This window comes from Gymnoscopelus braueri, assembly GCF_963280865.1.
Source record: "Gymnoscopelus braueri genome assembly, chromosome: 7".
Taxonomy (NCBI): domain Eukaryota; kingdom Metazoa; phylum Chordata; class Actinopteri; order Myctophiformes; family Myctophidae; genus Gymnoscopelus; species Gymnoscopelus braueri.
Window position 1 is genome coordinate 52,659,926 of NC_137608.1, and position 9,935 is coordinate 52,669,860.

The window sequence follows — 9,935 nt, forward strand, 5'->3', positions numbered from 1 at the left end:
TATAGGAACCGTTAAGGAGTGGGACCGTTTAGAGGGAATCGTTAAGGTACCGGAATCGTTAAAATCCTAAAATGAATCCCAACCATAGAGTAATAATAATATATCTAGAGGGAGGATTGCCCCGCACCCTATTCATTTCTATGAAAGTTGCTCACTGGCTTTTGAAGCACCTGGTGCCCACTTCTGCGTCTGGGCACCACATTTGCGTGCCCAAATGCGGAAGTCTTGACGAGCAGGCACACTATAGGGTTTCAAACGGTAGAAGCATGTGCAGTGGCCTTTTAACACATCGGGTGCCAGAATGTTATAATAACAGATTACGTTCGGTGCCAGAAATCTCACCGTCTGCAACGCTGCGCTGTTTAGAGCTGTGGACTCCACGCCGAGCACACGCACGTAAACAATGCATGCGTGCACAGCAATGGATGGTCCTGGCTAACGCCTGGAACAACAACATGTCTCACGCGAGTCACCATTGCAGAGCGATCGCGCATCGAGAATGACTCGTTTTGCCCACTGTAAAAAGTTAAGGAGATACAGAGGTTTTTAGCAAGGAGATAGAATGGAAGCGGATGGGAGCCAGATTTTTTGGCACGGTGATCCATCTGTCCCTTACTACTTAGAGTGTTCATGGGTGATTCCAGAGCTGCTCCAGCCCCCCTGTGTGGAAAAAGACGGCTTGAACCGGCTTTGGCACCCAATGTGTTAAATGCGGAAGTATTGCATTCTCAGATTTGACCACCAGGCGACGGCCGGCCGCTTCACTGTTCTACTGTGGTTCTACTGGTGCAAAGATAAGTTGATGCGGGCCGGGAGGAATATTATCTTCATGAATTAATAAGAACAGCTAATGAGCCCCGTCCCAGATGACCTGCCGTGGTGTTGAGCCATGTGGTGGTGGTGGTGGGGGGGTGTAAGAGAGAGAGAGAGAGAGAGAGAGAGAGAGAGAGAGAGAGAGAGAGAGAGAGAGAGAGAGAGAGAGAGAGAGAGAGAGGAGAGAGAGAGAGAGAGAGAGAGAGAGAGAGAGAGAGAGAGAGAGAGAGAGAGAGAGAGAGAGAGAGAGAGAGAGAGAGAGAGAGAGAGAGAGAGAGAGAGAGAGAGGAGAGAGAGAGAGAGAGAGAGAGAGAGAGAGAGAGAGAGAGAGAGCCCAGGGTCTTCATATTTTCATTATATTAAAGGGATAAGGGGGTTAATAAGTAAAACACAAAGCTGGTAGGCCCGGGATCAACGCGCTCTGCCCTTCAAAAAGCCTCTCCGTGGGAAAGGATCAACGGTTTCAATCAAACGAAACGTACGAACGCTTGGCGTGTTTGAGACGGTTGTTGTTGTGAGTGAGTGCTGCTCGTTTTCCCCCAAACACCCCCCCCCCCCCCCCCCCCCTCAACCACACTCTGTCAAAGGCAGTGGTGGAAAAAGTACTCAAATGTTTTACTTAACCCATTAATACCTGGAACGCATCTGTGTCACTTTAGATTTCTTTGGCTATTCAAAAATAGCAGATATACAAGCTCATAGCGCGGCACCGAGTGCCGCGCTACGAGCTTGTATATCTGCTATTTTTGAAAAATCTTGAAAAAATATATATATATTTTTTTTCAAAAAACTGTTAGGATTTATATATTTTTTAAGAATGGCTTCAGGTCTTAAAAGTATCAATACTGCAATATTGAAATACTCTGTTAGGGACGGTCACACCGCACTTTTATTGTACCTGTGGGGTGGAATATGCCAATGCTTTGTCTAGATGCAAATGCGTGGATTCACAAGAAATATGCACAAGACCATGAATCCACACATTTGCATTGACAAAGCATTGGCAGGTAAAATAAAAGTGCGGGTGTGACCGTGCCCTTACAAGTAAAAGTCTGGAATTCAAAAATGTACATGAGTAAAAGTACAAAGGTATTGCTATAAAAATAGTACCAAAAGTAGAAAGTACTCATTATGCAGAATGTCCCATTTCACCCGTTTTCAAATGTCTAAAAATCCTTTGAAAATAGCAGATCTACAAGCTCACGAGAGACGCGTTGTGAGCTTGTAGATCGGCTATTTTCAAATGGCCGAAATGTGTATAGGGCTGAAGTGGGTAATGCATCATGTTATGTAATATCAAAATCTACAAAGTAACAACGTAGTAACTAAAGTTTTCAAATAATTGTAGTGGAGTAAAAGTACAATATTTGCCTATGGGGAAATTTGTGTGTGTGTGTGTGTGTGTGTGTGTGTGTGTGTGTGTGTGTGTGTGTGTGTGTGTGTGTGTGTGTGTGTGTGTGTGTGTGTGTGTGTGTGTGTGTGTGTGTGTGTGTGTGTGTGTGTGTGTGTGTGTGTGTGTGTGTGTGTGTGTGTGTGTGTGTGTGTGCCAGACTACAGTACTATGCACAGGGCTGAGCTGAGGTCACATACCATTGACGGAGAGCTAGAATGAATGAAGCGAGGGAGGAGAGGAGAGGCTGTTTATTCCTGTTTGTTTATGCGAGCGTGTCTCCTCTCTGCAGCCAGAGCTAAAGTGAAAGGCATGCGCGCTGCGTGGCCGGGTCCCAACAAGCCCCACCGTCCCACACACACACACATTCACACAACAGGAAGGAAAGGAAAGGACAGGAAGGCCCCCCGGTTTGCTTTGGTTTATACACTAGGACTGTGATCTGTCCCTGTTTTACTGTACGTCAGCATCCGTTTCTTCACACTTTAACCCATTAAGACCTGGAACGCATCTGTGTCATTTTTTAGATTTGAGCAAAAAAAAAAAGCATTATTTTACACTTTGGCTATTCAAAAATAGCAGATATACAAGCTCGTAGCGCGGCACTCGGTGCCGCGCTACGAGCTTGTAGATCTGCTATTTCTGAAAAATTATCAAAATTTGTGCAAATCTTTGAATATATATTGTTTTGAAGCGAACATTTTTAACTCTATTCTTTGCTTCTGGGAGTCCCTGGAACAACATATTTTGAGATGGGGGTCGGCGGCCAAATACATATAAATGTGGGGGTCCTTTGACATGAAAAAGTTTGAGAACCAACGACATAGAAACATACGTTTTTCAGAAAACTGTTGCGATTTAGAAGACATTTGTAGTATCGGCTTCGGGTCTTAATGGGTTAAGGTAACTCTGCACCGCACAGCGTCCATCGCGGTTAGGTGTTGGAAAGCGTCTGTTGCCGAAAAATCTGCTCCAATCGGAACCTCTCCCTCCGCTGTGTAGCTCCGAGATGAGGTTCCACAGTCTCGGGTGCCGAAAGGTGACGACACCGGCGGATATATCGGCCACTGTGCATGACTCTTACCTTTTTCCGCACATCGTATCCAAAAAGTAAATCTCGTCCCCCCTGCTCTCAGATGTTTAAATGTTTTGCGGTCAAGAAAATCTAAGCGCCGGGTTGAAGAGCAAGCGTTTAACTCGCTTATTTAGTCAGCCTGTGGACAGTCAACCCCCGTCCGCATGCGCAGTACTGCTCCCGTAAGATTGCATTGGGAAAACATGCCACAGGCTGACTAAAAAAGCCATTTAAACGCTTGTTTCAACCCGTCGGTTACATTTTCTTGAGTGCTTAAATTTAAAACAGCTGAGAGCAGGGGGGCTGATCTTTACTTTTTGGACACGATGTGCGGAAAAGGGTAAGAATAAGAATCATGCATGCTCGGTCGGCTTTCGACCGTCGGATAGCAGCGAGCTTGTTGTTGAAAAAGACGTCGGTAGCCTTCTGTCGGTGTCGGCTCTCAGGTGCATTCAGCAACGTTTTGATTCACACCTTCCAACCGACTGCCTGGCAGTCTGTAGTAAACTGTAGTAGTCTGTTTGGTGGAGAGATACCTTTACCCAAAATCTGTGAAAGTGGCGGCCAATAAGGACAGAAATTAAAACGCCATATGTATTTGTTTCCCAGGCCGCCTAGCCCGGCGTGGCGTGGCGAGGCGCTGGACGGAGTCACAGACAGACGGGGGACTGAGGCCTTAACGTTTAAATCACACAGAACGCATCCTGCCTTCTTTTACACTGCTGGCTATTTAGGCTAATCCTGACTAGGACTGTCTGTCACCATTACTACATCTAAGTTGGCCATTCATTGTCGTACAAATTATTATTGCGATTATTAACGATTTAGTTTTTGGCGTTGAACTGGAAACATGCGTTACAAATGTAATTTCTGTTTGCCTTTTAGGCTTTGTTAAAGATAAAATGCACAGATATGACAAATAACTTAACACATTGATTGCCTTTCAAAAAAAAAAAAGTATATTCTTTATTATTTTTTATTTTAAATTTGACCCAAAGACCAAGGAGATATGATTTTTCGAAGATCTAGACTCCTATCCACTTCCTTGTTAACTTAAAACTTTCTGTATCTCGGCTCCTGAGTACTTTTTTTTTCTCAATGAAAAATCTCTGGCATAAAACTGCAAACAATCTGAAATAATTCTGGCAGGCAATGTGTTAAATATACAGAAGAAATTACTGACAAAAAAAAAAATCTTTTTGGGAAAATGATTGAAAATGTATGAACATTTTGAGGATTATGAAAAATAATGATGATTATCTCAAATAATTACGATGAGATGATGATGTAATAATTACGTCAGGCCTAATCCTGACCCTGGGGCCTCATTAAAGTCATATCGTGTGGACAGACACTAAACATTAGTCATTCCATAGCAGATGGACTCAAGGGGACTGTCACCTCTATGAATCCTAGCATCCATATTCCAGGCATGTCATAATAGGCCAACGCTACGCAGGAAACAGCCGCTCTGATAAGCTGATTGACAGCTTGTAGATCGGCTGTTTTCAACAAAGAGATTTGGCGTAGAGGAGGAGGGGGGGGGGGGGAGGAGATGGCCAAGTATTAGACACCCAGTATATAGGTTTAATAAGTTAATGGTTTTTAACACCAATGGGGACTCACCAATACCGTTGTGGACGAACTCAGGATGTTTGATCGATACATTGTCCGGGAACGCATCTCTGTCATTTTACATTTCTTTGGCTATTCAAAAATAGCAGATATACAGTTTGTGCTGCTATTTTTTGAAAAATCGTGAACATTTTTGCTAATCTTAGAATATATATTCTACAAATGTCTTTCAAATCCTAACAGTTTAAAAAAAATAACGTATATTTCTATATCAGTGGTTCTCAAACGTTTTCATGTCAAGGACCCCCAACATGATATGTATTTGGCTGCGGACCCCCATCTCAAAATATGTTGTTTCAGGGACCCCCCAGAAGCAAAGATTTGAGTTAGAAATGTTCGCTTTAAAAAAATGTATATATTCAAAGATTTGTATAATGGATAATGCTCACAACACCACACCACACCACACCACAAACACAAACACAAACACAAACACAAACACAAACACACACACAAAAACAAACACACAACACAGCAGCAGCACACAGTAGCAGCAGAGATGCATAGGGGCCGTTTAACCAGATTGATCGTTACATAACGGATTGAGTGGGCTCCTGCCATCCAATCTCCATCTTCCGCTGTGGAGCCTGTGCCTGCATCCTCTCCTCTCCTCTCCTCTCCTCTCCTCTCCTCTCCTCTCCTCTCCTCCTCTCCGCAGAGAGGATGCTGCTGTATGGGAGGTGGATGGAGTGATGAGGATGATGATGATGATGATGATGATGCAGTGAAAAGGAACACGGTGTCTTGGTGCCCTGGTGGTCATCAGAGTATCATCTGACATGAACCATCATCCATGTCTGAGCAGCATGTAGCAGAGAGACTAGGGATGTGATGTGATGTGATGTGATGTTATGTGATGGGATGGGATGGGATGGGATGGGATGGATACAGGCCTTAAAGGTATCATGACATTCATTTTCACTTTTTTTATTTTCAATGTTTTATTTGGGGTTTTATGACCTCAATTACACCCAAAAAACCTGAACTTAAAACATTCAGTGGATTTTCTGTGGTCTGGGGTTTTCTGAATAATTAGGCTGAAAAGTAATCTGAGCTTGGCCCTTCGACAGTGAGGTCACTGTCGAATAATCCCGCCCACTCTCCTCCTCGCCCCTCCCCTCCCCTATCCTTTCCTTTGGGGGGGGCGGAGCAGAGGCGATGATTGACAGGCAAAATCCCTCACCAGCGACACCCGCAGGCAAAGATTTATTTTTTCATTGCAGTTGAAAAGGCTTTAGAAATGTGAGAGAAAAACACCTGCCATTGATCACTGGAATGGAATTTTCACTTAAAACTTTTTGTACACTTTTGAAGGACCAGGACAAAGACTTTGAATGTGGTGTAAAAGTGAATGTCATTAAACCTTTAAAGAGTGCCGTTCTGTGTGGACCCTGAGGCTGGCTGGGTGGCTGGCTGGCTGGGTGGGTGGGTGTGGGAATTTAAGTTATTATTTATTTATCGGTAATATCGGACCCCGAACTGAACAGATGTTGTGACAGGGACCCCCATAACGCTGCGTTCACACAGGCAGATAAAAAGATACAAAGATGCAAAGACACACCACATATTTGTCGCTCTGTCGCTTTGTATCTGTGTTGCTCAACACGGTTGTTGACGTCATCAAGCGCTGCTTCATGGACTCATCAGAGCTACAGGTGTAGTTTTGTATCTTTGTAAGTGGAAGGTTGAACCCAGCTCGACATGAATTTGTATCTTCTTTCTTTTGTAGCAGATCTACAAACAGCGGCTGTATCTTCATGTGGCTGGCTCCCATTGGAAATTAATGGTAGCCTGTATCTTTGTGTCTGCCCGTGTGAACGCAGCATTAAGAGAAGATTTGTGTTGTTAAAGTTATTGATTCTTCAAAATGTTTCAAAAAACCTTGCAGAACGCATTGTGAGCTTGTAGATCAAGTGTTGTTATTATTAAACTGTTTATCGTTTTGCTGGGGACCCCCTGGATTTTTTAATTGTACAAAAATAGCCGATCCGCTTGTAGATCTGATATTTTGCCAGCATGTTCTCCCCAATAGGGATGCTATAGGGGTTCAAGTGAACTGATATATTTGCAGCGTGAGGTGAACTGAGGAGAGACGTTTATTTGGGTTTATTTGTAGACCTTATTACTGCCAGAGTTTTTCAGAAAAGTCTGTAGCCTCTGCCAGGTTTTTGAACGATTTTGGTACCTTTTCGCATAGCCACAGAATATTTTTCTCCAGTATGATTGATCCCAGATAATTTCTAATCACAGATGAGATTCAGGTGTGGTTTCACAAATGTCAACGAGGTCATTATGACCTTGTTGTCATGTGTTGTTTGATGTTTGAAAATAGCTCAAAACCAGTAGTTTCAAACCAAAAAACAATGTGAATTGTTTGTCCGTTTGAATTTTAACATTGAAGTGGATGGAGCAGCAAATCTTTGGAAATTGTTATCTCCTTATTCGTTTGGAATATCGAAAGAGTGTCAATACTAAATAATTAGAGAATCTTTTTAGACATTTTTTTTTTTTGAATTCTTTTTTTTTTTTTTTTTTTTTTCATGACGTTTTTTAACGTCTTTGGCAGGCAATAGCTGAAGGCCCAAAGACGTTTATAAACGTCTTTGGCAGTTAAGCAGTTAACACCACAATTCACCCAGCTGATGGGTGCTCAGATGGTCAGCTGGGCGGGGGTGTCGCAAACGCATACATGATACTGGTTTATGAAATGATCCATCCGTCACCAAAGAAATGAGTGATGCTCTATTAACTACTTTTTGCTGGGGACCCCCTGGAACCTTGAGGGGTCCCTGGACCCCAAGTGAACATTCTGCAAAAATGGAAGATTTAAAAGCTCACAGCACTTGTAGATCAGTTATTTCTTGGTAATATTTGGTGTAGAAAGAAAAAAGGACGCACACCTAGTATAGGGCCATGCGGTACCTTGGGCAACTAAGTATATCGATTTTTTGTTGGTAAAACGGGTGGCCAAAGGGAGCTCTCTCTCTTCTCTCTCTCTCTCTGTGTGTGTGTGTGTGTGTGCGTGTGTGTGTGTGTGTGTGTGTGTGGTGTGTGTGTGTGTCTCTCTCTCTCGCTCTCGCTCTCTCTCTCTCTCTCTCTCTCTCTCTCTCTCTCTCTCTCTCTCTCTCTCTCTCTCTCTCTCTCTCTCTCTCATCTCTCTCTCTCTCTCTCTCTCTCTGTGTGTGTGTGACATAACTGTTGGTGGAGCAGAAGTGTATCTTTCACAGACACAGCAGAGGTTTGCGCGTCATACTCAAGGAAGTAAGGCCTTAAAGCCACTACTTCCTTTTGCTGTGTGTGTGTGTGGAGGGTAGATGAATTCCTTCGTCCATGTGTAACCTGAGCACTGTCTCTGACGAGGTAACATCTTGCAGCAGACACTGATGTAGCTTGTTAAGCATGTGTGTGTGTGTGTATGTGTGTCACTTATGTATCTATGTGTGTGTGTGCCTGCCTGCTTTCCCATTCACAACTCTGGCTGGCACTGGCAGCAGTCACAGAATCCGCGCCAGGCGAGCAAACGTCACCGATGTTTTCTAACAGTAACCACTGCTCCACTGATGTTCTCTAACAGTAACCACTGCTCCACTGATGTTCTCTAACAGTAACCACTGCTCCACTGATGTTCTCTAGCAGTAACCACTGCTCCACTGATGTTCTCTAGCAGTAACCACTGCTCCACTGATGTTCTCTAACAGTAACCACTGCTCCACTGATGTTCTCTAACAGTAACCACTGCTCCACTGATGTTCTCTAGCAGTAACCACTGCTCCACTGATGTTCTCTAGCAGTAACCACTGCTCCACTGATGTTCTGTAGCAGTAACCACTGCTCCACTGATGTTCTCTAGCAGTAACCACTGCTCCACTGATGTTCTCTAACAGTAACCACTGCTCCACTGATGTTCTGTAGCAGTAACCACTGCTCCACTGATGTTCTCTAGCAGTAACCACTGCTCCACTGATGTTCTCTAACAGTAACCACTGCTCCACTGATGTTCTCTAACAGTAACCACTGCTCCACTGATGTTCTCTAACAGTAACCACTGCTCCACTGATGTTCTCTAGCAGTAACCACTGCTCCACTGATGTTCTCTAACAGTAACCACTGCTCCACTGATGTTCTCTAACAGTAACCACTGCTCCACTGATGTTCTGAAGCAGGATCCTACATTGTATTATTGTGACATGGTGTAGACAGGGTAAACCTGGCCAATGAACTGCATGATCCCTGCCATGGAATTAGTTAGGACCACAAAGAAAACATAAGTTAGGACCACAATGGATATTTTTGGGTCGTCCCCAGTTCATATGAGATTATTTGGCGGGGGTCCTCAGTTCAAATATGATTATTTGGCGGGGGTCCTCAGTTCAAATATGATTATTTGGGGGGTCCTCAGTTCAAATATGATTATTTGGGGGTCCTCAGTTCAAATATGATTATTTTTGGGTGGTCCCCAGTTTAAATATGATTATTTGGCGGGGGTCCCCAGTTCATATATGATTATTTGGCGGGGGTCCCCAGTTCATATATGATTATTTGGCGGGGGTCCCCAGTTCATATATGATTATTTGGCGGGGGTCCCCAGGGCGGGGCCCTGAACCCCACTGCAGGTTAGAGAGCCAAGCAGCTGGGCTCAGCTCTGATGTTGTTGTTAGATCTGCCCTTTGATTCACCCCCGCACACACAATAACAGTGACTTCTCAGGCTGACGGGGCGAGCACAGAGCAGACAGTAATAACACACTGGGGTCCTGTTTTCATCTCTCTATCATGACGTCATCCGCTAAGAAGGGGATTTTGTGTATTATCGCCGCCACACCAGGATCACAACAAGCAGAGCATCTTGTGTCACTTTAACATAGTCTTTGGGTGTTCAAAACATAGCAGATATGAGATGAGCTTGTAAATCTGCTATTTTGATTTTAATTTGTGCAAATATTTGAATATATATATATTTTTTTAAATCGAACATTTGTAACTCAAATCTTTGCCTCTGGGGGGGGGGGGGTCCCTGGAACTC